Genomic DNA, 22469 nt, shown 5'->3' with positions numbered 1-22469 from the left:
AGCAGCCTTCCTAAATATAGGGGCATTCTGGTCTCCGATAGGAGGAGGGGGTTCAAATCCCACTTCTGACATTGCTTTTCTCCAAAAAAAAGTAGAAGTTATTCTACACAGAGAATTGCTCCAAATGGTGAAGTGAAAACAAAATAACAGTGATTAAGAGTTTGATACATGTCATCAACTGTGAAAAGAAAACACATGAAACTGGAATAATAGTTTGATATGTCATCAATTGCCTACATTTGAATTCACTTATGCAATTTCCTTTAAAAAATACTTTTTAAGATATGATTTATTAAGTTTTAGCATTTTTTCTTATTCTATTCTTTGTTGCTAAAGTCCCGCTTGTATCCAACCTACAGTTCAGACTTCATGTTACAGAAAAGTAAAAAAAATTAAAAATAAATGGATTTCATACAGTTGTCAGGATGGCCGAGTGGTCTAAGGCGCCAGATTCGAGGTGAGCAGCCTTCCTAAATATAGGGGCATTCTGGTCTCCGATAGGAGGTGTGGGTTCAAATCCCACTTCTGACATTGCTTTTCCCTAAAAAAAGTAGAAGTTATTCTACACAGAGAATTGCTCCAAATGGTGAAGTGAAAACAATATAACAGTGATTAAGAGTTTGATACATGTCATCAACTGTGAAAAGAAAAGACATGAAACTGGAATAATAGTTTGATATGTCATCAATTGCCTACATCATACAGTTGTCAGGATGGCCGAGTGGTCTAAGGCGACAGACTCAAGGTGAGCAGCCTTCCTAAATATAGGGGCATTCTGGTCTCCGATAGGAGGTGTGGGTTCAAATCCCACTTCTGACATTGCTTTTCCCTAAAAAAAGAAGAAGTTATTCTACACATAGAATTGCTCCAAATGGTGAAGTGAAAACAATATAACAGTGATTAAGAGTTTGATACATCCACTCTGAAAGAAAACACATGAAACTGGAATAATAGTTTGATATGTCATCAATTGCCTACATTTGAATTCACTTATGCAATTTCCTTTAAAAAAATACTTTTTAACATATGATTAATTAAGTTTTGAGCATTTTTTCATATTCTATTCTTTGTTGCTAAAGTCCCGCTCGTATCCAACCTACAGTTAAGAGTTTCATGTCACAACTGTGAAAAGAAAACACATGAAACTGGAATAATGTTTATATGTCACATTGCCTACATCATACAGTTGTCAGGATGGCCAAGTGGTCTAAGGCGCCAGACTCAAGGTGAGCAGCCTTCCTAAATATAGGGGCATTCTGGTCTCCGATAGGAGGCGTTGGTTCAAATCCCACTTCTGACATTGCTTTTCCCTAAAAAAAGTAGAAGTTATTCTACACAGAGAATTGCTCCAAATGGTGAAGTGAAAACAATATAACAGTGATTAAGAGTTTGATACATGTCATCAACTGTGAAAAGAAAAGACATGAAACTGGAATAATAGTTTGATATGTCATCAATTGCCTATATTTGAATTCACGTATGCAATTTCCTTTAAAAAAATACTTTTTAATATATGATTTATTAAGTTTTAGCATTTTTTCATATTCAATTATTTGTTGCTAAAGTCCCGCTCGTATCCAACCTACAGTGATTAAGAGTTTGATACATGTCATCAACTGTGAAAAGAAAACACATGAAACTGGAATAATAGTTTGATATGTCATCAATTGCCTACATTTGAATTCACTTATGCAATTTCCTTTAAAAAAAATACTTTTTAAGATACGATTTATTAAGTTTAAAAAAATTCTTATTCTATTCTTTGTTGCTAAAGTCCCGCTTGTATCCAACCTACAGTTCAGACTTCATGTTACAGAAAAGTAAAAAAATTAAAAATAAATGGATTCTCATACAGTTGTCAGGATGGCCAGTGGTCTAAGGCGCCAGCTCAAGGTGAGCAGCCTTCCTAAATATTGGGCATTCTGGTCTCCGATAGGAGGAGTGGGTTCAAATCCCACTTCTGACATTGCTTTTCTCTAAAAAAGTAGAAGTTATTCTACACAGAGAATTGCTCCAAATGGTGAAGTGAAAACAATATAACAGTGATTAAGAGTTTGATACATGTCATCAACTGTGAAAAGAAAACACATGAAACTGGAATAATAGTTTGATATGTCATCAATTGCCTACATTTGAATTCACTTATGCAATTTTCTTAAAAAAAATACTTTTTAAGATATGATTTATTAAGTTTTAGCATTTTTTCTTATTCTATTCTTTGTTGCTAAAGTCCCGCTTGTATCCAACCTACAGTTCAGACTTCATGTTACAGAAAAGTAAAAAATAAAAATAAATAAAAATGGATGCTCATACAGTTGTCAGGATGGCCGAGTGGTCTAAGGCGCCAGACTCAAGGTGAGCAGCCTTCCTAAATGTAGGGGCATTCTGGTCTCCGATAGGAGGAGTGGGTTCAAATCCCACTTCTGACATTCCTTTTCTCTAAAAAAAGTAGAAGTTATTCTACACAGAGAATTGCTCCAAATGGTGAAGTGAAAACAATATAACAGTGATTAAGAGTTTGATACATGTCATCAACTGTGAAAAGAAAACACATGAAACTGGAATAATAGTTTGATATGTCATCAATTGCCTACATTTGAATTCACTTATGCAATTTTCTTTAAAAAAAATACTTTTTAATATATGATTTATTAAGTTTTAGCATTTTTTCTTATTCTATTCTTTGTTGCTAAAGTCCCGCTTGTATCCAACCTACAGTTCAGACTTCATGTTACAGAAAAGTAAAAAAATTAAAAATAAATGGATGCTCATACAGTTGTCAGGATGGCCGAGTGGTCTAAGGTGCCAGACTCAAGGTGAGCAGCCTTCCTAAATATAGGGGCATTCTGGTCTCCGATAGGAGGCGTGGGTTCAAATCCCACTTCTGACATTGCTTTTCTCTAAAAAAAGTAGAAGTTATTCTACACAGAGAATTGCTCCAAATGGTGAAGTGAAAACAATATAACAGTGATTAAGAGTTTAATACATGTCATCAACAACATTCGGAGAGTACGACCCTGCCTTACACAGGAAGCGGCACAGGTCCTAATCCAGGCACTTGTCATCTCCCGTCTGGACTACTGCAACTCGCTGTTGGCTGGCCTCCCTGCCTGTGCCATTAAACCCCTACAACTCATCCAGAATGCCGCAGCCCGTCTGGTGTTCAACCTTCCCAAGTTCTCTCCGTCACCCCCCTCCTCCGCACACTCCACTGGCTTCCAGTTGAAGCTTCGCATCCGCTACAAGACCATGGTGCTTGCCTATGGAGCAGTGAGGGGAACGGCACCTCTGTACCTTCGGGCTCTGATCAGTCCCTACACCCAAACGAGGGGCATTGCGTTCATCCACCTCTGGCCTGCTGGCTCCCTTCCTCTGCGGAAGCTATAGTTCCCGCTCAGCCCAGTCAAAACTGTTCGCTGCTCTGGCACCCCAATGGTGGAACAAGCTCCCTCACGACGCCAGGACAGCGGAGTCACTCACCACCTTCCGGAGACATTTGAAACCCCACCTCTTTAAGGAATACCGGGGATAGGATAAAGTAATCCTTCTACCCCCAAAAAAATTGTAAAGTGGTTATCCCACTGGCTATAGGGTGAACGCACCAATTGGTGAGTCGCTCTGGATAAGAGCGTCTGCTAAATGACGTAAATGTGCCCTTGAGCAAGGCACTTAACCCTAATTGCTCCTGTAAGTCGCTCTGGATAAGAGCGTCTGCTAAATGACTAAAATGTAAAATGTAAATGTAATCAACTCTGAAAAGAAAACACATGAAACTGGAATAATAGTTTGATATGTCATCAATTGCCTACATCACACAGTTGTCAGGATGGCTGAGTGGTCTAAGGCGCCAGACTCAAGGTGAGCAGCCTTCCTAAATATAGGGCATTCTGGTCTCCGATAGGAGGCGTGGGTTCAAATCCCACTTCTGACATTGCTTTTCCCCAAAAAATTATAAGTTATTCTACACAGAGAATTGCTCCAAATGGTGAAGTGAAAACAAAATAACAGTGATTAAGAGTTTAATACATGTCATCAACTGTGAAAAGAAAACACATGAAACTGGAATAATAGTTTGATATGTCATCAATTGCCTACATTTGAATTCACTTACGTAATTTCCTTTAAAAAAATACTTTTTAACATATGATTAATTAAGTTTTAGCATTTTTTCATATTCTATTCTTTGTTGCTAAAGTCCCGCTCGTATCCAACCTACAGTTCAGACTTCATGTTACAGAAAAGTAAAAAAATAAAAAATAAAAATGGATGCTCATACAGTTGTCAGGATGGCCGAGTGGTCTAAGGCACCAGACTCAAGATGAGCAGCCTTCCTAAATATATGGGCATTCTGGTCTCCGACAGGAGGCGTGGGTTCAAATCCCACTTCTGACATTTCTTTTCCCTAAAAAAAGTAGAAATTATTCTACACAGAGAATTGCTCCAAATGGTGAAGTGAAAACAAAATAACAGTGATTAAGATTTTAATACATGTCATCAACTGTGAAAATAAAACACATGAATCTGGAATAATAGTTTGATATGTCATCAATTGCCTACATTTGAATTCACTTATGCAATTTTCTTTAAAAAAATACTTTTTAAGATATGATTTATTAAGTTTTAGCATTTTTTCTTATTCTGTTCTTTGTTGCTAAAGTCCCGCTTGTGTCCAACCTACAGTTCAGACTTCATGTTACAGAAAAGTAAATTTTTCTAAAATAAATGAATTCATTCAGTTGTCAGGATGGCCGAGTGGTCTAAGGCGCCAGACTCAAGGTGAGCAGCCTTCCTAAATATATGGGCATTCTGGTCTCCGATAGGAGGAGTGGGTTCAAATCCCACTTCTGACATTGCTTTTCTCTAAAAAAAGTAGAAGTTATTCTACACAGAGAATTGCTCCAAATGGTGAAGTGAAAACAATATAACAGTGATTAAGAGTTTAATACATGTCATCAACTCTGAAAAGAAAACACATGAAACTGGAATAATAGTTTGATATGTCATCAATTGCCTACATCACACAGTTGTCAGGATGGCTGAGTGGTCTAAGCCAAGGTGCGCCTTCCTAAATAAGACATTCTGGTCTAGATATGATGTTCAAATACTTCTTACATTGCTTTTTCCTTTATTCTACACATAGTTGCTCCAAATGGTCAAGTTGTAACCAATATAACAGTGATTAAGAGTTAACATGTCACAACTGAAAAGAAAAAAATAAACAATAATAGTTGATATGTCATCAATTGCCTCATACAGTTGTCAGGATGGCCGAGTGGTCTAAGGCGCCAGACTCAAGGTGAGCAGCCTTCCTAAATATAGGGGCATTCTGGTCTCCGATAGGAGGTGTGGGTTCAAATCCCACTTCTGACATTGCTTTTCCCTAAAAAAAGAAGAAGTTATTCTACACATAGAATTGCTCCAAATGGTGAAGTGAAAACAATATAACAGTGATTAAGAGTTTGATACATGTCATCAACTGTGAAAAGAAAATACATGAAACTGGAATAATAGTTTGATATGTCATCAATTGCCTACATTTGAATTCACTTATGCAATTTCCTTTAAAAAAATACTTTTTAATATATGATTAATTAAGTTTTAGCATTTTTTCATATTCAATTCTTTGTTGCTAAAGTCCCGCTCGTATCCAACCTACAGTGATTAAGAGTTTGATACATGTCATCAACTGTGAAAAGAAAACACATGAAACTGGAATAATAGTTTGATATGTCATCAATTGCCTACATTTGAATTCACTTATGCAATTTCCTTTAAAAAAATACTTTTTAAGATATGATTTATTAAGTTTTAGCATTTTTTCTTATTCTATTCTTTGTTGCTAAAGTCCCGCTTGTATCCAACCTACAGTTCAGACTTCATGTTACAGAAAAGTAAAAAAATTAAAAATAAATGGATTTCATACAGTTGTCAGGATGGCCGAGTGGTCTAAGGCACCAGACTCAAGGTGAGCAGCCTTCCTAAATATATGGGCATTCTGGTCTCCGATAGGAGGCGTGGGTTCAAATCCCACTTCTGACATTGCTTTTCTCTAAAAAAGTAGAAGTTATTCTACACAGAGAATTGCTCCAAATGGTGAAGTGAAAACAATATAACAGTGATTAAGAGTTTGATACATGTCATCAACTGTGAAAAGAAAACACATGAAACTGGAATAATAGTTTGATATGTCATCAATTGCCTACATTTGAATTCACTTATGCAATTTCCTTTAAAAAAAATACTTTTTAAGATATGATTTATTAAGTTTTAGCATTTTTTCTTATTCTATTCTTTGTTGCTAAAGTCCCGCTTGTATCCAACCTACAGTTCAGACTTCATGTTACAGAAAAGTAAAAAATAAAAATAAATAAAAATGGATGCTCATACAGTTGTCAGGATGGCCGAGTGGTCTAAGGCGCCAGACTCAAGGTGAGCAGCCTTCCTAAATGTACTGGCATTCTGGTCTCCGATAGGAGGAGTGGGTTCAAATCCCACTTCTGACATTCCTTTTCTCTAAAAAAAGTAGAAGTTATTCTACACAGAGAATTGCTCCAAATGGTGAAGTGAAAACAATATAACAGTGATTAAAAGTTTGATACATGTCATCAACTGTGAAAAGAAAACACATGAAACTGGAATAATAGTTTGATATGTCATCAATTGCCTACATTTGAATTCACTTTTGCAATTTCCTTAAAAAAAATACTTTTTAAGATATGATTTATTAAGTTTTAGCATTTTTTCTTATTCTATTATTTGTTGCTAAAGTCCTGCTTGTATCCAACCTACAGTTCAGACTTCATGTTACAGAAAAGTAAAACAATTAAAAATAAATGGATTTCATACAGTTGTCAGGATGGCCGAGTGGTCTAAGGCGCCAGACTCAAGGTGAGCAGCCTTCCTAAATATAGGGGCATTCTGGTCTCCGATAGGAGGCGTGGGTTCAAATCCCACTTCTGACATTACTTTTCCCTAAAAAAAGTAGAAGTTATTCTACACAGAGAATTGCTCCAAATGGTGAAGTGAAAACAATATAACAGTGATTAAGAGTTTGATACATGTCATCAACTGTGAAAAGAAAACACATGAAACTGGAATAATAGTTTGATATGTCATCAATTGCCTACATCATACACTTGTCAGGATGTCCGGTTCTAAGGCGCCAGACAAGTGAGCAGCCTTCCTAAATATAGGGCATTCTGGTCTCCGATAGCAGGTGTGGTTCAAATCCCACTTCTGACATTGCTTTTCCCTAAAAAAGAGTTATTCTACACATAGAATTGCTCCAAATGGTGAAGTGAAAACAATATAACAGTGATTAAGAGTTTGATCTCACAAAGAAAACACATGAAACTGGAATAATAGTTTGATATGTCATCAATTGCCTACATTTGAATTCACTTACGCAATTTCCTTTAAAAAAATACTTTTTAAGATATGATTTATTAAGTTTTAGCATTTTTTTCTTATTCTATTCTTTGTTGCTAAAGTCCCGCTCGTATCCAACCTACAGTTTCAGACTTTAACATGTCACAGAAAAGAAAACAATTAAAAATAAATTTTATGTATTTCATACAGTTGTCAGGATGGCCGAGTGGTCTAAGGCGCCAGACTCAAGGTGAGCAGCCTTCCTAAATATAGGGGCATTCTGGTCTCCGATAGGAGGCGTGGGTTCAAATCCCACTTCTGACATTGCTTTTCCCTAAAAAAAGTAGAAGTTATTCTACACAGAGAATTGCTCCAAATGGTGAAGTGAAAACAATATAACAGTGATTAAGAGTTTGATACATGTCATCAACTGTGAAAAGAAAACACATGAAACTGGAATAATAGTTTGATATGTCATCAATTGCCTACATTTGAATTCACTTATGCAATTTCCTTTAAAAAATACTTTTTAATATATGATTAATTAAGTTTTAGCATTTTTTCATATTCAATTATTTATTGCTAAAGTCCCGCTCGTATCCAACCTACAGTGATTAAGAGTTTGATACATGTCATCAACTGTGAAAAGAAAACACATGAAACTGGAATAATAGTTTGATATGTCATCAATTGCCTACATTTGAATTCACTTATGCAATTTCCTTAAAAAAAAATACTTTTTAAGATATGATTTATTAAGTTTAAAAAAAAAATCTTATTCTATTCTTTGTTGCTAAAGTCCCGCTTGTATCCAACCTACAGTTCAGACTTCATGTTACAGAAAAGTAAAAAAAAATAAAAATAAATGGATGCTCATACAGTTGTCAGGATGGCCGAGTGGTCTAAGGCGCCAGACTCAAGGTGAGCAGCCTTCCTAAATATATGGGCATTCTGGTCTCCGATAGGAGGAGTGGGTTCAAATCCCACTTCTGACATTGCTTTTCTCTAAAAAAGTAGAAGTTATTCTACACAGAGAATTGCTCCAAATGGTGAAGTGAAAACAAAATAACAGTGATTAAGAGTTTGATACATGTCATCAACTGTGAAAAGAAAACACATGAAACTGGAATAATAGTTTGATATGTCATCAATTGCCTACATTTGAATTCACTTATGCAATTTCCTTTAAAAAAATATTTTTTAATATATCATTTATTAAGTTTTTGCATTTTTTCTTATTATATTCTTTGTTGCTAAAGTCCCGCTTGTATCCAACCTACAGTTCAGACTTCATGTTACAGAAAAGTAAAAAAATAAAAATAAAATGGATGCTCATACAGTTGTCAGGATGGCCGAGTGGTCTAAGGCGCCAGACTCAAGGTGAGCAGCCTTCCTAAATATATGGGCATCCTGGTCTCTGATAGGAGGCGTGGGTTCAAATCCCACTTCTGACATTGCTTTTCCCTAAAAAAAGTAGAAGTTATTCTACACAGAGAATTGCTCCAAATGGTGAAGTGAAAACAATATAACAGTGATTAAGAGTTTGATACATGTCATCAACTGTGAAAAGAAATTACATGAAACTGGAATAATAGTTTGATATGTCATCAATTGCCTACATTTGAATTCACTTATGCAATTTCCTTTAAAAAAATACTTTTTAATATATGATTTATTAAGTTTTAGCATTTTTTCTTATTCTATTCTTTTTTGCTAAAGTCCCGCTTGTATCCAACCTACAGTTCAGACTTCATGTTACAGAAAAGTAAAAAAATTAAAAATAAATGGATGCTCATACAGTTGTCAGGATGGCCGAGTGGTCTAAGGTGCCAGACTCAAGGTGAGCAGCCTTCCTAAATATAGGGGCATTCTGGTCTCCGATAGGAGGAGTGGGTTCAAATCCCACTTCTGACATTGCTTTTCTCTAAAAAAAGTAGAAGTTATTCTACACAGAGAATTGCTCCAAATGGTGAAGTGAAAACAATATAACAGTGATTAAGAGTTTGATACATGTCATCAACAACATTCGAGAGTACGACCCTGCCTTACACAGGAAGCGGCACAGGTCCTAATCCAGGCACTTGTCATCTCCCGTCTGGACTACTGCAACTCGCTGTTGGCTGGCCTCCCTGCCTGTGCCATTAAACCCCTACAACTCATCCAGAATGCCGCAGCCCGTCTGGTGTTCAACCTTCCCAAGTTCTCTCACGTCACCCCCCTCCTCCGCACACTCCACTGGCTTCCAGTTGAAGCTCGCATCCGCTACAAGACCATGGTGCTTGCCTATGGAGCAGTGAGGGGAACGGCACCTCTGTACCTTCGGGCTCTGATCAGTCCCTACACCCAAACGAGGGCATTGCGTTCATCCACCTCTGGCCTGCTGGCTCCCCTTCCTCTGCGGAAGCATAGTTCCCGCTCAGCCCAGTCAAAACTGTTCGCTGCTCTGGCACCCCAATGGTGGAACAAGCTCCCTCACGACGCCAGGACAGCGGAGTCACTCACCACCTTCCGGAGACATTTCAAACCCCACCTCTTTAAGGAATACCTGGGATAGGATAAAGTAATCCTTCTACCCCCCCCAAAAAAATTGTAAAGTGGTTATCCCACTGGCTATAGGGTGAACGCACCAATTGGTGAGTCGCTCTGGATAAGAGCGTCTGCTAAATGACGTAAATGTGCCCTTGAGCAAGGCACTTAACCCTAATTGCTCCTGTAAGTCGCTCTGGATAAGAGCGTCTGCTAAATGACTAAAATGTAAAATGTAAATGTAATCAACTCTGAAAAGAAAACACATTAAACTGGAATAATAGTTTGATATGTCATAATTGCCTACATCAACAGTTGTCAGGATGGCCGAGTGGTCTAAGGCGCCAGACTCAAGGTGAGCAGCCTTCCTAAATAAGAGCATTCTGGTCTCCGATAGGAGGCGTGGGTTCAAATCCCACTTCTGACATTGCTTTTCCCCAAAAAAGTAGAAGTTATTCTACACAGAGAATTGCTCCAAATGGTGAAGTGAAAACAAAATAACAGTGATTAAGAGTTTGATACATGTCATCAACTGTGAAAAGAAAACACATGAAACTGGAATAATAGTTTGATATGTCATCAATTGCCTACATTTGAATTCACGTATGCAATTTCCTTTAAAAAAATACTTTTTAATATATGATTAATTAAGTTTTAGCATTTTTTCTTATTCTATTCTTTGTTGCTAAAGTCCCGCTTGTATCCAACCTACAGTTCAGACTTCATGTTACAGAAAAGTAAAAAAATAAAAATAAAATGGATGCTCATACAGTTGTCAGGGTGGCCGAGTGGTCTAAGGCGCCAGACTCAAGGTGAGCAGCCTTCCTAAATATATGGGCATTCTGGTCTCCGATAGGAGGCGTGGGTTCAAATCCCACTTCTGACATTGCTTTTCCCTAAAAAAAGTAGAAGTTATTCTACACAGAGAATTGCTCCAAATGGTGAAGTGAAAACAAAATAACAGTGATTAAGAGTTTGATACATGTCATCAACTGTGAAAAGAAAACACATGAAACTGGAATAATAGTTTGATATGTCATCAATTGCCTATATTTGAATTCACGTATGCAATTTCCTTTAAAAAAATACTTTTTAATATATGATTTATTAAGTTTTAGCATTTTTTCATATTCAATTCTTTGTTGCTAAAGTCCCGCTCGTATCCAACCTACAGTGATTAAGAGTTTGATACATGTCATCAACTGTGAAAAGAAAACACATGAAACTGGAATAATAGTTTGATATGTCATCAATTGCCTACATTTGAATTCACTTATGCAATTTCCTTTAAAAAAATACTTTTTAATATATGATTTATTAAGTTTTAGCATTTTTTCTTATTCTATTCTTTGTTGCTAAAGTCCCGCTTGTATCCAACCTACAGTTCAGACTTCATGTTACAGAAAAGTAAAAAAATTAAAAATAAATGGATTCTCATACAGTTGTCAGGATGGCCGAGTGGTCTAAGGCGCCAGACTCAAGGTGAGCAGCCTTCCTAAATATAGGGCATTCTGGTCTCCGATAGGAGGTGTGGGTTCAAATCCCACTTCTGACATTGCTTTTCCCTAAAAAAAGTAGAAGTTATTCTACACAGAGAATTGCTCCAAATGGTGAAGTGAAAACAAAATAACAGTGATTAAGAGTTTGATACATGTCATCAACTGTGAAAAGAAAACACATGAAACTGGAATAATAGTTTGATATGTCATCAATTGCCTACATTTGAATTCACTTATGCAATTTCCTTAAAAAAATACTTTTTAAGATATGATTTATTAAGTTTTAGCATTTTTCTTATTCTATTCTTTGTTGCTAAAGTCCCGCTTGTATCCAACCTACAGTTCAGACTTCATGTTACAGAAAAGTAAAAAAATTAAAAATAAATAAATGGATCTCATACAGTTGTCAGGATGGCCGAGTGGTCTAAGGCGCCAGACTCAAGGTGAGCAGCCTTCCTAAATATAGGGGCATTCTGGTCTCCGATAGGAGGCGTGGGTTCAAATCCCACTTCTGACATTCCTTTTCCCTAAAAAAAGTAGAAGTTATTCTACACAGAGAATTGCTCCAAATGGTGAAGTGAAAACAATATAACAGTGATTAAGAGTTTGATACATGTCATCAACTGTGAAAAGAAAACACATGAAACTGGAATAATAGTTTGATATGTCATCAATTGCCTACATTTGAATTCACTTATGCAATTTTCTTTAAAAAAATACTTTTTAATATATGATTAATTAAGTTTTAGCATTTTTTCATATTCAATTCTTTGTTGCTAAAGTCCCGCTCGTATCCAACCTACAGTGATTAAGAGTTTGATACATGTCATCAACTGTGAAAAGAAAACACATGAAACTGGAATAATAGTTTGATATGTCATCAATTGCCTACATTTGAATTCACTTATGCAATTTCCTTTAAAAAAATACTTTTTAATATATGATTTATTAAGTTTTAGCATTTTTTCTTATTCTATTCTTTGTTGCTAAAGTCCCGCTTGTATCCAACCTACAGTTCAGACTTCATGTTACAGAAAAGTAAAAAAATTAAAAATAAATGGATGCTCATACAGTTGTCAGGATGGCCGAGTGGTCTAAGGCGCCAGACTCAAGGTGAGCAGCCTTCCTAAATATATGGGCATTCTGGTCTCCGATAGGAGGCGTGGGTTCAAATCCCACTTCTGACATTGCTTTTCCCTAAAAAAAGTAGAAGTTATTCTACACAGAGAATTGCTCCAAATGGTGAAGTGAAAACAATATAACAGTGATTAAGAGTTTGATACATGTCATCAACTGTGAAAAGAAAACACATGAAACTGGAATAATAGTTTGATATGTCATCAATTGCCTACATTTGAATTCACTTATGCAATTTCCTTTAAAAAAATACTTTTTAATATATGATTTATTAAGTTTTAGCATTTTTTCATATTCAATTCTTTGTTGCTAAAGTCCCTCATACTACAGTGATTAAGTTTGATACATGTCATCAACTGTGAAAAGAAAACACATGAAACTGGAATAATAGTTTGATATGTCATCAATTGCCTACATTTGAATTCACTTTGCAATTTCCTTTAAAAAAATACTTTTTAATATATGATTTATTAAGTTTTAGCATTTTTTCTTATTCTATTCTTTGTTGCTAAAGTCCCGCTTGTATCCAACCTACAGTTCAGACTTCATGTTACAGAAAAGTAAAAAAATTAAAAATAAATGGATTTCATACAGTTGTCAGGATGGCCGAGTGGTCTAAGGCGCCAGACTCAAGGTGAGCAGCCTTCCTAAATATAGGGGCATTCTGGTCTCCGATAGGAGGCGTGGGTTCAAATCCCACTTCTGACATTCCTTTTCCCTAAAAAAAGTAGAAGTTATTCTACACAGAGAATTGCTCCAAATGGTGAAGTGAAAACAATATAACAGTGATTAAGAGTTTAATACATGTCATCAACTGTGAAAAGAAAACACATGAAACTGGAATAATAGTTTGATATGTCATCAATTGCCTACATTTGAATTCACTTACGTAATTTCCTTTAAAAAATAATTTTTAATATATGATTTATTAAGTTTTAGCATTTTTTCTTATTATATTCTTTGTTGCTAAAGTCCAGCTTGTATCCAACCTACAGTTCAGACTTCATGTTACAGAAAAGTAAAACAATTAAAAATAAATGGATTTCATACAGTTGTCAGGATGGCCGAGTGGTCTAAGGCGCCAGACTCAAGGTGAGCAGCCTTCCTAAATATAGGGGCATTCTGGTCTCCGATAGGAGGCGTGGGTTCAAATCCCACTTCTGACATTGCTTTTCCCTAAAAAAAGTAGAAGTTATTCTACACATAGAATTGCTCCAAATGGTGAAGTGAAAACAATATAACAGTGATTAAGAGTTTGATACATGTCATCAACTGTGAAAAGAAAAGACATGAAACTGGAATAATAGTTTGATATGTCATCAATTGCCTACATCATACAGTTGTCAGGATGGCCGAGTGGTCTAAGGCGCCAGACTCAAGGTGAGCAGCCTTCCTAAATATAGGGGCATTCTGGTCTCCGATAGGAGGTGTGGGTTCAAATCCCACTTCTGACATTGCTTTTCCCTAAAAAAAGAAGAAGTTATTCTACACATAGAATTGCTCCAAATGGTGAAGTGAAAACAATATAACAGTGATTAAGAGTTTGATAACATCCTGTGAAAGAAAACACATGAAACTGGAATAATAGTTTGATATGTCATCAATTGCCTACATTTGAATTCACTTATGTAATTTCCTTTAAAAAATACTTTTTAACATATGATTAATTCAGTTTTAGCATTTTTTCATATTCAATTCTTTGTTGCTAAAGTCCCGCTCGTATCCAACCTACAGTGATTAAGAGTTTGATACATGTCATCAACTGTGAAAAGAAAACACATGAAACTGGAATAATAGTTTGATATGTCATCAATTGCCTACATTTGAATTCACTTATGCAATTTCCTTTAAAAAAATAATTTTTAATATATGATTTATTAAGTTTTAGAATTTTTTCTTATTATATTCTTTGTTGCTAAAGTCCCGCTTGTATCCAACCTACAGTTCAGACTTCATGTTACAGAAAAGTAAAAAAAAGTAAAAATAAATGGATTTCATACAGTTGTCAGGATGGCCGAGTGGTCTAAGGCGCCAGACTCAAGGTGAGCAGCCTTCCTAAATATAGGGGCATTCTGGTCTCCGATAGGAGGCGTGGGTTCAAATCCCACTTCTGACATTGCTTTTCCCTAAAAAAAGTAGAAGTTATTCTACACAGAGAATTGCTCCAAATGGTGAAGTGAAAACAAAATAACAGTGATTAAGAGTTTGATACATGTCATCAACTGTGAAAAGAAAAACATGAAACTGGAATAATAGTTTGATATGTCATCAATTGCCTACATTTGAATTCACTTATGCAATTTCCTTTAAAAAAATACTTTTTAATATATGATTAATTAAGTTTTAGCATTTTTTCATATTCAATTCTTTGTTGCTAAAGTCCCGCTCGTATCGAACCTACAGTGATTAAGAGTTTGATACATGTCATCAACTGTGAAAAGAAAACACATGAAACTGGAATAATAGTTTGATATGTCATCAATTGCCTACATTTGAATTCACTTATGCAATTTCCTTTAAAAAAATACTTTTTAATATATGATTTATTAAGTTTTAGCATTTTTTCTTATTCTATTCTTTGTTGCTAAAGTCCCGCTTGTATCCAACCTACAGTTCAGACTTCATGTTACAGAAAAGTAAAAAAAATTAAAAATAAATGGATGCTCATACAGTTGTCAGGATGGCCGAGTGGTCTAAGGCGCCAGACTCAAGGTGAGCAGCCTTCCTAAATGTAGGGGCATTCTGGTCTCCGATAGGAGGAGTGGGTTCAAATCCCACTTCTGACATTCCTTTTCTCTTAAAAAAGTAGAAGTTATTCTACACAGAGAATTGCTCCAAATGGTGAAGTGAAAACAATATAACAGTGATTAAGAGTTTGATACATGTCATCAACTGTGAAAAGAAAACACATGAAACTGGAATAATAGTTTGATATGTCATCAATTGCCTACATTTGAATTCACTTATGCAATTTCCTTTAAAAAAATACTTTTTAATATATGATTTATTAAGTTTTAGCATTTTTTCTTATTCTATTCTTTGTTGCTAAAGTCCCGCTTGTATCCAACCTACAGTTCAGACTTCATGTTACAGAAAAGTAAAAAAAATTAAAAATAAATGGATTCTCATACAGTTGTCAGGATTGCCGAGTGGTCTAAGGCGCCAGAGTCAAGGTGAGGAGCCTTCCTAAATATAGGGGCATTCTGGTCTCCGATAGGAGGTGTGGGTTCAAATCCCACTTCTGACATTTTTTTCCTAAAAAAAGTAGAAGTTATTCTACACAGAGAATTGCTCCAAATGGTGAAGTGAAAACAATATAACAGTGATTAAGAGTTTGATACATGTCATCAACTGTGAAAAGAAAACACATGAAACTGGAATAATAGTTTGATATGTCATCAATTGCCTACATTTTATTCATACAGTTGTCAGGATGGCCGAGTGGTCTAAGGCGCCAGACTCAAGGTGAGCAGCCTTCCTAAATATAGGGGCATTCTGGTCTCCGATAGGAGGCGTGGGTTCAAATCCCACTTCTGACATTGCTTTTCCCTAAAAAAGAAGAAGTTATTCTACACATAGAATTGCTCCAAATGGTGAAGTGAAAACAATATAACAGTGATTAAGAGTTTGACAAAGAAAACACATGAAACTGGAATAATAGTTTGATATGTCATCAATTGCCTACATTTGAATTCACTTACGTAATTTCCTTTAAAAAATACTTTTTAACATATGATTAATGAAGTTTTAGCATTTTTTCATATTCTATTCTTTGTTGCTAAAGTCCCGCTCGTATACAACCTACAGTGATTAAGAGTTTGATACATGTCATCAACTGTGAAAAGAAAACACATGAAACTGGAATAATAGTTTGATATGTCATCAATTGCCTACATTTGAATTCACTTATGCAATTTTCTTAAAAAAAATAATTTTTAAGATATGATTTATTAAGTTTTAGCATTTTTTCTTATTATATTCTTTGTTGCTAAAGTCCTGCTTGTATCCAACCTACAGTTCAGACTTCATGTTACAGAAAAGTAAAACAATTAAAAATAAATAGATTTCATACAGTTGTCAGGATTGCCGAGTGGTCTAAGGCGCCAGACTCAAGGTGAGGAGCCTTCCTAAATATAGGGGCATTCTGGTCTCCGATAGGAGGTGTGGGTTCAAATCCCACTTCTGACATTGCTTTTCCCTAAAAAAGTAGAAGTTATTCTACACAGAGAATTGCTCCAAATGGTGAAGTGAAAACAATATAACAGTGATTAAGAGTTTGATACATGTCATCAACTGTGAAAAGAAAACACATGAAACTGGAATAATAGTTTGATATGTCATCAATTGCCTACATTTTTTTTTTTTTACACTACTTTGTTATTAAAATAAAAAAAAAAAAAAATTCATACAGTTGTCAGGATGGCCGAGTGGTCTAAGGCGCCAGACTCAAGGTGAGCAGCCTTCCTAAATATAGGGGCATTCTGGTCTCCGATAGGAGGCGTGGGTTCAAATCCCACTTCTGACATTGCTTTTCCCTAAAAAAAGTAGAAGTTATTCTACACAGAGAATTGCTCCAAATGGTGAAGTGAAAACAATATAACAGTGATTAAGAGTTTGATACATGTCATCAACTGTGAAAAGAAAATACATGAAACTGGAATAATAGTTTGATATGTCATCAATTGCCTACATTTGAATTCACTTATGTAATTTCCTTTAAAAAAATACTTTTTAATATATGATTAATTAAGTTTTAGCATTTTTTTCATATTCAATTCTTTGTTGCTAAAGTCCCGCTCGTATCCAACCTACAGTGATTAAGAGTTTGATACATGTCATCAACTGTGAAAAGAAAACACATGAAACTGGAATAATAGTTTGATATGTCATCAATTGCCTACATTTGAATTCACTTATGCAATTTCCTTTAAAAAAATACTTTTTAAGATATGATTTATTAAGTTTTAGCATTTTTTCTTATTCTATTCTTTGTTGCTAAAGTCCCGCTTGTATCCAACCTACAGTTCAGACTTCATGTTACAGAAAAGTAAAAAAATTAAAAATAAATGGATGCTCATACAGTTGTCAGGATGGCCGAGTGGTCTAAGGCGCCAGACTCAAGGTGAGCAGCCTTCCTAAATATAGGGGCATTCTGGTCTCCGATAGGAGGCGTGGGTTCAAATCCCACTTCTGACATTCCTTTTCCCTAAAAAAAGTAGAAGTTATTCTACACAGAGAATTGCTCCAAATGGTGAAGTGAAAACAATATAACAGTGATTAAGAGTTTGATACATGTCATCAACTGTGAAAAGAAAACACATGAAACTGGAATAATAGTTTGATATGTCATCAATTGCCTACATTTGAATTCACTTATGCAATTTTCTTTAAAAAAATACTTTTTAAGATATGATTTATTAAGTTTTAGCATTTTTTCTTATTCTATTCTTTGTTGCTAAAGTCCCGCTTGTATCCAACCTACAGTTCAGACTTCATGTTACAGAAAAGTAAAACAATTAAAAATAAATGAATTCATTCAGTTGTCAGGATGGCCGAGTGGTCTAAGGCGCCAGACTCAAGGTGAGCAGCCTTCCTAAATATAGGGGCATTCTGGTCTCCGATAGGAGGCGTGGGTTCAAATCCCACTTCTGACATTGCTTTTCCCTAAAAAAAGAAGAAGTTATTCTACACATAGAATTGCTCCAAATGGTGAAGTGAAAACAATATAACAGTGATTAAGAGTTTGATACATGTCATCAACTGTGAAAAGAAAATACATGAAACTGGAATAATAGTTTGATATGTCATCAATTGCCTACATCATACAGTTGTCAGGATGGCCGAGTGGTCTAAGGCGCCAGACTCAAGGTGAGCAGCCTTCCTAAATATAGGGGCATTCTGGTCTCCGATAGGAGGCGTGGGTTCAAATCCCACTTCTGACATTGCTTTTCCCTAAAAAAAGTAGAAGTTATTCTACACATAGAATTGCTCCAAATGGTGAAGTGAAAACAATATAACAGTGATTAAGAGTTTGATACATGTCATCAACTGTGAAAAGAAAAGACATGAAACTGGAATAATAGTTTGATATGTCATCAATTGCCTATATTTGAATTCACGTATGCAATACCCTTTAAAAAAATACTTTTTAATATATGATTTATTAAGTTTTAGCATTTTTTCATATTCAATTCTTTGTTGCTAAAGTCCCGCTCGTATCCAACCTACAGTGATTAAGAGTTTGATACATGTCATCAACTGTGAAAAGAAAACACATGAAACTGGAATAATAGTTTGATATGTCATCAATTGCCTACATTTGAATTCACTTATGCAATTTCCTTTAAAAAAATACTTTTTAATATATGATTTATTAAGTTTTAGCATTTTTTCTTATTCTATTCTTTGTTGCTAAAGTCCCGCTTGTATCCAACCTACAGTTCAGACTTCATGTTACAGAAAAGTAAAAAAAATTAAAAATAAATGGATTCTCATACAGTTGTCAGGATGGCCGAGTGGTCTAAGGCGCCAGACTCAAGGTGAGCAGCCTTCCTAAATGTAGGGGCATTCTGGTCTCCGATAGGAGGCGTGGGTTCAAATCCCACTTCTGACATTCCTTTTCTCTAAAAAAAAGTAGAAGTTATTCTACACAGAGAATTGCTCCAAATGGTGAAGTGAAAACAATATAACAGTGATTAAGAGTTTGATACATGTCATCAACTGTGAAAAGAAAACACATGAAACTGGAATAATAGTTTGATATGTCATCAATTGCCTACATTTGAATTCACTTATGCAATTTTCTTTAAAAAAATACTTTTTAAGATATGATTTATTAAGTTTTAGCATTTTTTCTTATTATATTCTTTGTTGCTAAAGTCCTGCTTGTATCCAACCTACAGTTCAGACTTCATGTTACAGAAAAGTAAAACAATTAAAAATAAATAGATTTCATACAGTTGTCAGGATTGCCGAGTGGTCTAAGGCGCCAGAGTCAAGGTGAGGAGCCTTCCTAAATATAGGGGCATTCTGGTCTCCGATAGGAGGTGTGGGTTCAAATCCCACTTCTGACATTGCTTTTCCCTAAAAAAAGAAGAAGTTATTCTACACATAGAATTGCTCCAAATGGTGAAGTGAAAACAATATAACAGTGATTAAGAGTTTGATACATGTCATCAACTGTGAAAAGAAAAGACATGAAACTGGAATAATAGTTTGATATGTCATCAATTGCCTACATCATACAGTTGTCAGGATGGCCGAGTGGTCTAAGGCGCCAGACTCAAGGTGAGCAGCCTTCCTAAATATAGGGGCATTCTGGTCTCCGATAGGAGGTGTGGGTTCAAATCCCACTTCTGACATTTCTTTTCCCTAAAAAAAGAAGAAGTTATTCTACACATAGAATTGCTCCAAATGGTGAAGTGAAAACAATATAACAGTGATTAAGAGTTTGAAAAGAAAACACATGAAACTGGAATAATAGTTTGATATGTCATCAATTGCCTACATTTGAATTCACTTACGTAATTTCCTTTAAAAAAATACTTTTTAACATATGATTAATTAAGTTTTAGCATTTTTTCATATTCTATTCTTTGTTGCTAAAGTCCCGCTCGTATCCAACCTACAGTGATTAAGAGTTTGATACATGTCATCAACTGTGAAAAGAAAACACATGAAACTGGAATAATAGTTTGATATGTCATCAATTGCCTACATTTGAATTCACTTACGTAATTTCCTTTAAAAAAATACTTTTTAACATATGATTAATTAAGTTTTAGCATTTTTTCATATTCTATTCTTTGTTGCTAAAGTCCCGCTCGTATACAACCTACAGTGATTAAGAGTTTGATACATGTCATCAACTGTGAAAAGAAAACACATGAAACTGGAATAATAGTTTGATATATCATCAATTGCCTACATTTGAATTCACTTATGCAATTTCCTTTAAAAAAAATACTTTTTAAGATATGATTTATTAAGTTTAAAAAAAAATTCTTATTCTATTCTTTGTTGCTAAAGTCCCGCTTGTATCCAACCTACAGTTCAGACTTCATGTTACAGAAAAGTAAAAAAATAAAAAATAAATGGATGCTCATACAGTTGTCAGGATGGCCGAGTGGTCTAAGGCGCCAGACTCAAGGTGAGCAGCCTTCCTAAATATATGGGCATTCTGGTCTCCGATAGGAGGCGTGGGTTCAAATCCCACTTCTGACATTGCTTTTCTCTAAAAAAAGTAGAAGTTATTCTACACAGAGAATTGCTCCAAATGGTGAAGTGAAAACAATATAACAGTGATTAAGAGTTTAATACATGTCATCAACTGTGAAAAGAAAACACATGAAACTGGAATAATAGTTTGATATGTCATCAATTGCCTACATCATTCAGTTGTCAGGATGGCTGAGTGGTCTAAGGCGTTACTAAAGGTGAGCAGCCTTCCTAAATATAGGGGCATTCTGGTCTCCGATAGGAGGCGTGGGTTCAAATCCAACTTCTGACATTGCTTTTCCCAAAAAAAAGTTGAAGTTATTCTACACATAGAATTGCTCCAAATGGTGAAGTGAAAACAATATAACTGTTGTGTCAATTCCTGACTACAAGCTATACCGAGCACTCAAGCCTAAATCCATCCAGGGTGCTCAAAGCACTCCCAACCTGCAGGGGCAACCATGCAACCGGAGCTGTTGAAACCAACCACCAGGAAGTGCTCTGGGGACCATATTAACGTGCACACCCACAAGCAGTGCATGTGCATGGCATCGAAATGTTTGGTAAAAGCTTACTTGGCTCTCACTCATTCCTGAGAAGAGATACCAATGACCACAGCTCCTGATCATCCAAAGACGCAACTGGTAGGACAGAATGTGTTGTGAATTCATGCTTCTATATGCCCTTTTGTTTGGTTGTAACATACAATACAATTATTAATTAAATTAAATAGTAAGACTTCATTATGTGAACGTAGTACTTGACAGTAACGTTACTATAATCATGTGTATTGTTAAATGTTTAATTATGATATTGATATTTAATTATTAACTTGCAATGATCCTAGGTTAATCTAAATGATGAAATGATTGTTTGGTTAGGTTGAGGATTCAGTAACATTAGTTTATGCTTATTTTTGAGAAAGTGGAATTGAGAGGTATTTGTAACTAATCCATGGGTTTTGTTTGTGTGTTTTGAAGGTTATCAACCTATTCTGTTCCATCTTTGTGACAATAAAAAATCATAAAGTGAACAGTTTTGAGTTGTCCTTTGCGTTCATCAAGGATAAAGCCGTTTTCAAGTTTGGGCAGAGCTGTGGTCAGCCAGAAATCACGCAGAACTTGACAGTTGATAACCAGCGGCAGTGAGGACGAGGATCAAAGGCCTGAAGTCAAGCTGTCGACGCAAAGGAAGAATTGCCTGTGAAACTCTACACCATGGCCAAGGAAACTTTTGGGAAAACAGTCAAGCAACTGAAGCAAGAGCGGACCTTAGCCAAATCTGCTTTCACCAGACAAGCGAACTACCTGAGTAAAGCTGCAGCTGGTATGATTAAGCATGAACTACAAGAGGAGTTCAGCAAGCTCAGTTCCCTGGCTAGAAGTGTCGGTGATTCAAATGATGACTACGCGGCTGGCCTACTGGCTGAAGCGGGAACTAAGGGAGATGAAGAGGTCAAGCTCGACAAGGACCAGCAGGCTGATCTTGAAAGGACGATTGAAGAGTGCGACATGAAATTGGAGGAAATCCGAGAGGCAGTCAATTCAACCTCTGGCCAAGATACGGTAAAGAGGAGGTAGACTTTGCAATCCAAGAAGCGGAGAAAGCCTGTGACAGAGCCAAAGAAACCCCCGTCACTGCTATTAACAAGGACGGCTATGAACTACAGCTGGAAAGAGCGAGGAAGCTAATCCATGATGCAAGTGAAAGCCTGAAAGACTG

At 35.8% G+C, this 22469-nt stretch overlaps 37 non-coding genes across 37 annotated transcripts; all 37 read left to right on the top strand.

Annotated features, from left to right (window-relative positions):
- The first annotated feature begins 419 nt into the window (after positions 1-419).
- trnas-cga lies at positions 420-531 on the top strand. Its single transcript has 2 exons — positions 420-457; positions 486-531. It is a non-coding gene; the product is annotated as a tRNA-Ser (tRNA).
- A 176-nt stretch (positions 532-707) lies between these two features.
- trnal-caa lies at positions 708-819 on the top strand. The gene is made up of 2 exons: positions 708-745; positions 774-819. It is a non-coding gene; the product is annotated as a tRNA-Leu (tRNA).
- Positions 820-1188: 369 nt separating this feature from the next.
- On the top strand, positions 1189-1300 carry trnal-caa. Its single transcript has 2 exons — positions 1189-1226; positions 1255-1300. It is a non-coding gene; the product is annotated as a tRNA-Leu (tRNA).
- A 1017-nt stretch (positions 1301-2317) lies between these two features.
- trnal-caa lies at positions 2318-2429 on the top strand. Its single transcript has 2 exons — positions 2318-2355; positions 2384-2429. It is a non-coding gene; the product is annotated as a tRNA-Leu (tRNA).
- Positions 2430-2778: 349 nt separating this feature from the next.
- On the top strand, positions 2779-2890 carry trnal-caa. Its single transcript has 2 exons — positions 2779-2816; positions 2845-2890. It is a non-coding gene; the product is annotated as a tRNA-Leu (tRNA).
- A 930-nt stretch (positions 2891-3820) lies between these two features.
- Positions 3821-3931, top strand: trnal-caa. The gene is made up of 2 exons: positions 3821-3858; positions 3886-3931. It is a non-coding gene; the product is annotated as a tRNA-Leu (tRNA).
- A 349-nt stretch (positions 3932-4280) lies between these two features.
- trnal-caa lies at positions 4281-4392 on the top strand. The gene is made up of 2 exons: positions 4281-4318; positions 4347-4392. It is a non-coding gene; the product is annotated as a tRNA-Leu (tRNA).
- A 346-nt stretch (positions 4393-4738) lies between these two features.
- Positions 4739-4850, top strand: trnal-caa. The gene is made up of 2 exons: positions 4739-4776; positions 4805-4850. It is a non-coding gene; the product is annotated as a tRNA-Leu (tRNA).
- Positions 4851-5258: 408 nt separating this feature from the next.
- trnal-caa lies at positions 5259-5370 on the top strand. Its single transcript has 2 exons — positions 5259-5296; positions 5325-5370. It is a non-coding gene; the product is annotated as a tRNA-Leu (tRNA).
- A 557-nt stretch (positions 5371-5927) lies between these two features.
- trnal-caa lies at positions 5928-6039 on the top strand. The gene is made up of 2 exons: positions 5928-5965; positions 5994-6039. It is a non-coding gene; the product is annotated as a tRNA-Leu (tRNA).
- A 352-nt stretch (positions 6040-6391) lies between these two features.
- On the top strand, positions 6392-6503 carry trnal-caa. Its single transcript has 2 exons — positions 6392-6429; positions 6458-6503. It is a non-coding gene; the product is annotated as a tRNA-Leu (tRNA).
- A 347-nt stretch (positions 6504-6850) lies between these two features.
- trnal-caa lies at positions 6851-6962 on the top strand. Its single transcript has 2 exons — positions 6851-6888; positions 6917-6962. It is a non-coding gene; the product is annotated as a tRNA-Leu (tRNA).
- A 618-nt stretch (positions 6963-7580) lies between these two features.
- trnal-caa lies at positions 7581-7692 on the top strand. The gene is made up of 2 exons: positions 7581-7618; positions 7647-7692. It is a non-coding gene; the product is annotated as a tRNA-Leu (tRNA).
- A 559-nt stretch (positions 7693-8251) lies between these two features.
- On the top strand, positions 8252-8363 carry trnal-caa. The gene is made up of 2 exons: positions 8252-8289; positions 8318-8363. It is a non-coding gene; the product is annotated as a tRNA-Leu (tRNA).
- A 347-nt stretch (positions 8364-8710) lies between these two features.
- On the top strand, positions 8711-8822 carry trnal-caa. The gene is made up of 2 exons: positions 8711-8748; positions 8776-8822. It is a non-coding gene; the product is annotated as a tRNA-Leu (tRNA).
- Positions 8823-9170: 348 nt separating this feature from the next.
- Positions 9171-9282, top strand: trnal-caa. Its single transcript has 2 exons — positions 9171-9208; positions 9237-9282. It is a non-coding gene; the product is annotated as a tRNA-Leu (tRNA).
- Positions 9283-10211: 929 nt separating this feature from the next.
- On the top strand, positions 10212-10321 carry trnal-caa. The gene is made up of 2 exons: positions 10212-10249; positions 10276-10321. It is a non-coding gene; the product is annotated as a tRNA-Leu (tRNA).
- Positions 10322-10668: 347 nt separating this feature from the next.
- trnal-caa lies at positions 10669-10780 on the top strand. The gene is made up of 2 exons: positions 10669-10706; positions 10735-10780. It is a non-coding gene; the product is annotated as a tRNA-Leu (tRNA).
- A 558-nt stretch (positions 10781-11338) lies between these two features.
- On the top strand, positions 11339-11449 carry trnal-caa. Its single transcript has 2 exons — positions 11339-11376; positions 11404-11449. It is a non-coding gene; the product is annotated as a tRNA-Leu (tRNA).
- Positions 11450-11798: 349 nt separating this feature from the next.
- Positions 11799-11910, top strand: trnal-caa. The gene is made up of 2 exons: positions 11799-11836; positions 11865-11910. It is a non-coding gene; the product is annotated as a tRNA-Leu (tRNA).
- A 558-nt stretch (positions 11911-12468) lies between these two features.
- On the top strand, positions 12469-12580 carry trnal-caa. Its single transcript has 2 exons — positions 12469-12506; positions 12535-12580. It is a non-coding gene; the product is annotated as a tRNA-Leu (tRNA).
- Positions 12581-13126: 546 nt separating this feature from the next.
- trnal-caa lies at positions 13127-13238 on the top strand. Its single transcript has 2 exons — positions 13127-13164; positions 13193-13238. It is a non-coding gene; the product is annotated as a tRNA-Leu (tRNA).
- A 346-nt stretch (positions 13239-13584) lies between these two features.
- On the top strand, positions 13585-13696 carry trnal-caa. The gene is made up of 2 exons: positions 13585-13622; positions 13651-13696. It is a non-coding gene; the product is annotated as a tRNA-Leu (tRNA).
- Positions 13697-13872: 176 nt separating this feature from the next.
- On the top strand, positions 13873-13984 carry trnal-caa. Its single transcript has 2 exons — positions 13873-13910; positions 13939-13984. It is a non-coding gene; the product is annotated as a tRNA-Leu (tRNA).
- A 550-nt stretch (positions 13985-14534) lies between these two features.
- trnal-caa lies at positions 14535-14646 on the top strand. Its single transcript has 2 exons — positions 14535-14572; positions 14601-14646. It is a non-coding gene; the product is annotated as a tRNA-Leu (tRNA).
- A 558-nt stretch (positions 14647-15204) lies between these two features.
- On the top strand, positions 15205-15316 carry trnal-caa. The gene is made up of 2 exons: positions 15205-15242; positions 15271-15316. It is a non-coding gene; the product is annotated as a tRNA-Leu (tRNA).
- A 349-nt stretch (positions 15317-15665) lies between these two features.
- trnal-caa lies at positions 15666-15777 on the top strand. Its single transcript has 2 exons — positions 15666-15703; positions 15732-15777. It is a non-coding gene; the product is annotated as a tRNA-Leu (tRNA).
- Positions 15778-15957: 180 nt separating this feature from the next.
- On the top strand, positions 15958-16069 carry trnal-caa. The gene is made up of 2 exons: positions 15958-15995; positions 16024-16069. It is a non-coding gene; the product is annotated as a tRNA-Leu (tRNA).
- Positions 16070-16606: 537 nt separating this feature from the next.
- On the top strand, positions 16607-16718 carry trnal-caa. Its single transcript has 2 exons — positions 16607-16644; positions 16673-16718. It is a non-coding gene; the product is annotated as a tRNA-Leu (tRNA).
- A 225-nt stretch (positions 16719-16943) lies between these two features.
- On the top strand, positions 16944-17055 carry trnal-caa. Its single transcript has 2 exons — positions 16944-16981; positions 17010-17055. It is a non-coding gene; the product is annotated as a tRNA-Leu (tRNA).
- Positions 17056-17614: 559 nt separating this feature from the next.
- On the top strand, positions 17615-17726 carry trnal-caa. The gene is made up of 2 exons: positions 17615-17652; positions 17681-17726. It is a non-coding gene; the product is annotated as a tRNA-Leu (tRNA).
- A 346-nt stretch (positions 17727-18072) lies between these two features.
- trnal-caa lies at positions 18073-18184 on the top strand. The gene is made up of 2 exons: positions 18073-18110; positions 18139-18184. It is a non-coding gene; the product is annotated as a tRNA-Leu (tRNA).
- Positions 18185-18360: 176 nt separating this feature from the next.
- Positions 18361-18472, top strand: trnal-caa. The gene is made up of 2 exons: positions 18361-18398; positions 18427-18472. It is a non-coding gene; the product is annotated as a tRNA-Leu (tRNA).
- A 559-nt stretch (positions 18473-19031) lies between these two features.
- trnal-caa lies at positions 19032-19143 on the top strand. The gene is made up of 2 exons: positions 19032-19069; positions 19098-19143. It is a non-coding gene; the product is annotated as a tRNA-Leu (tRNA).
- A 348-nt stretch (positions 19144-19491) lies between these two features.
- Positions 19492-19603, top strand: trnal-caa. The gene is made up of 2 exons: positions 19492-19529; positions 19558-19603. It is a non-coding gene; the product is annotated as a tRNA-Leu (tRNA).
- A 176-nt stretch (positions 19604-19779) lies between these two features.
- Positions 19780-19891, top strand: trnal-caa. The gene is made up of 2 exons: positions 19780-19817; positions 19846-19891. It is a non-coding gene; the product is annotated as a tRNA-Leu (tRNA).
- A 750-nt stretch (positions 19892-20641) lies between these two features.
- trnal-caa lies at positions 20642-20753 on the top strand. The gene is made up of 2 exons: positions 20642-20679; positions 20708-20753. It is a non-coding gene; the product is annotated as a tRNA-Leu (tRNA).
- Positions 20754-22469: the final 1716 nt, after the last annotated feature.

This window comes from Coregonus clupeaformis, unplaced genomic scaffold (genome assembly GCF_020615455.1).
Source record: "Coregonus clupeaformis isolate EN_2021a unplaced genomic scaffold, ASM2061545v1 scaf0185, whole genome shotgun sequence".
Taxonomy (NCBI): Eukaryota; Metazoa; Chordata; class Actinopteri; order Salmoniformes; family Salmonidae; genus Coregonus; species Coregonus clupeaformis.
The sequence above is the reverse complement of the archived record's forward strand: the minus strand, read 5'-3'. Positions and strand labels throughout refer to the sequence as shown.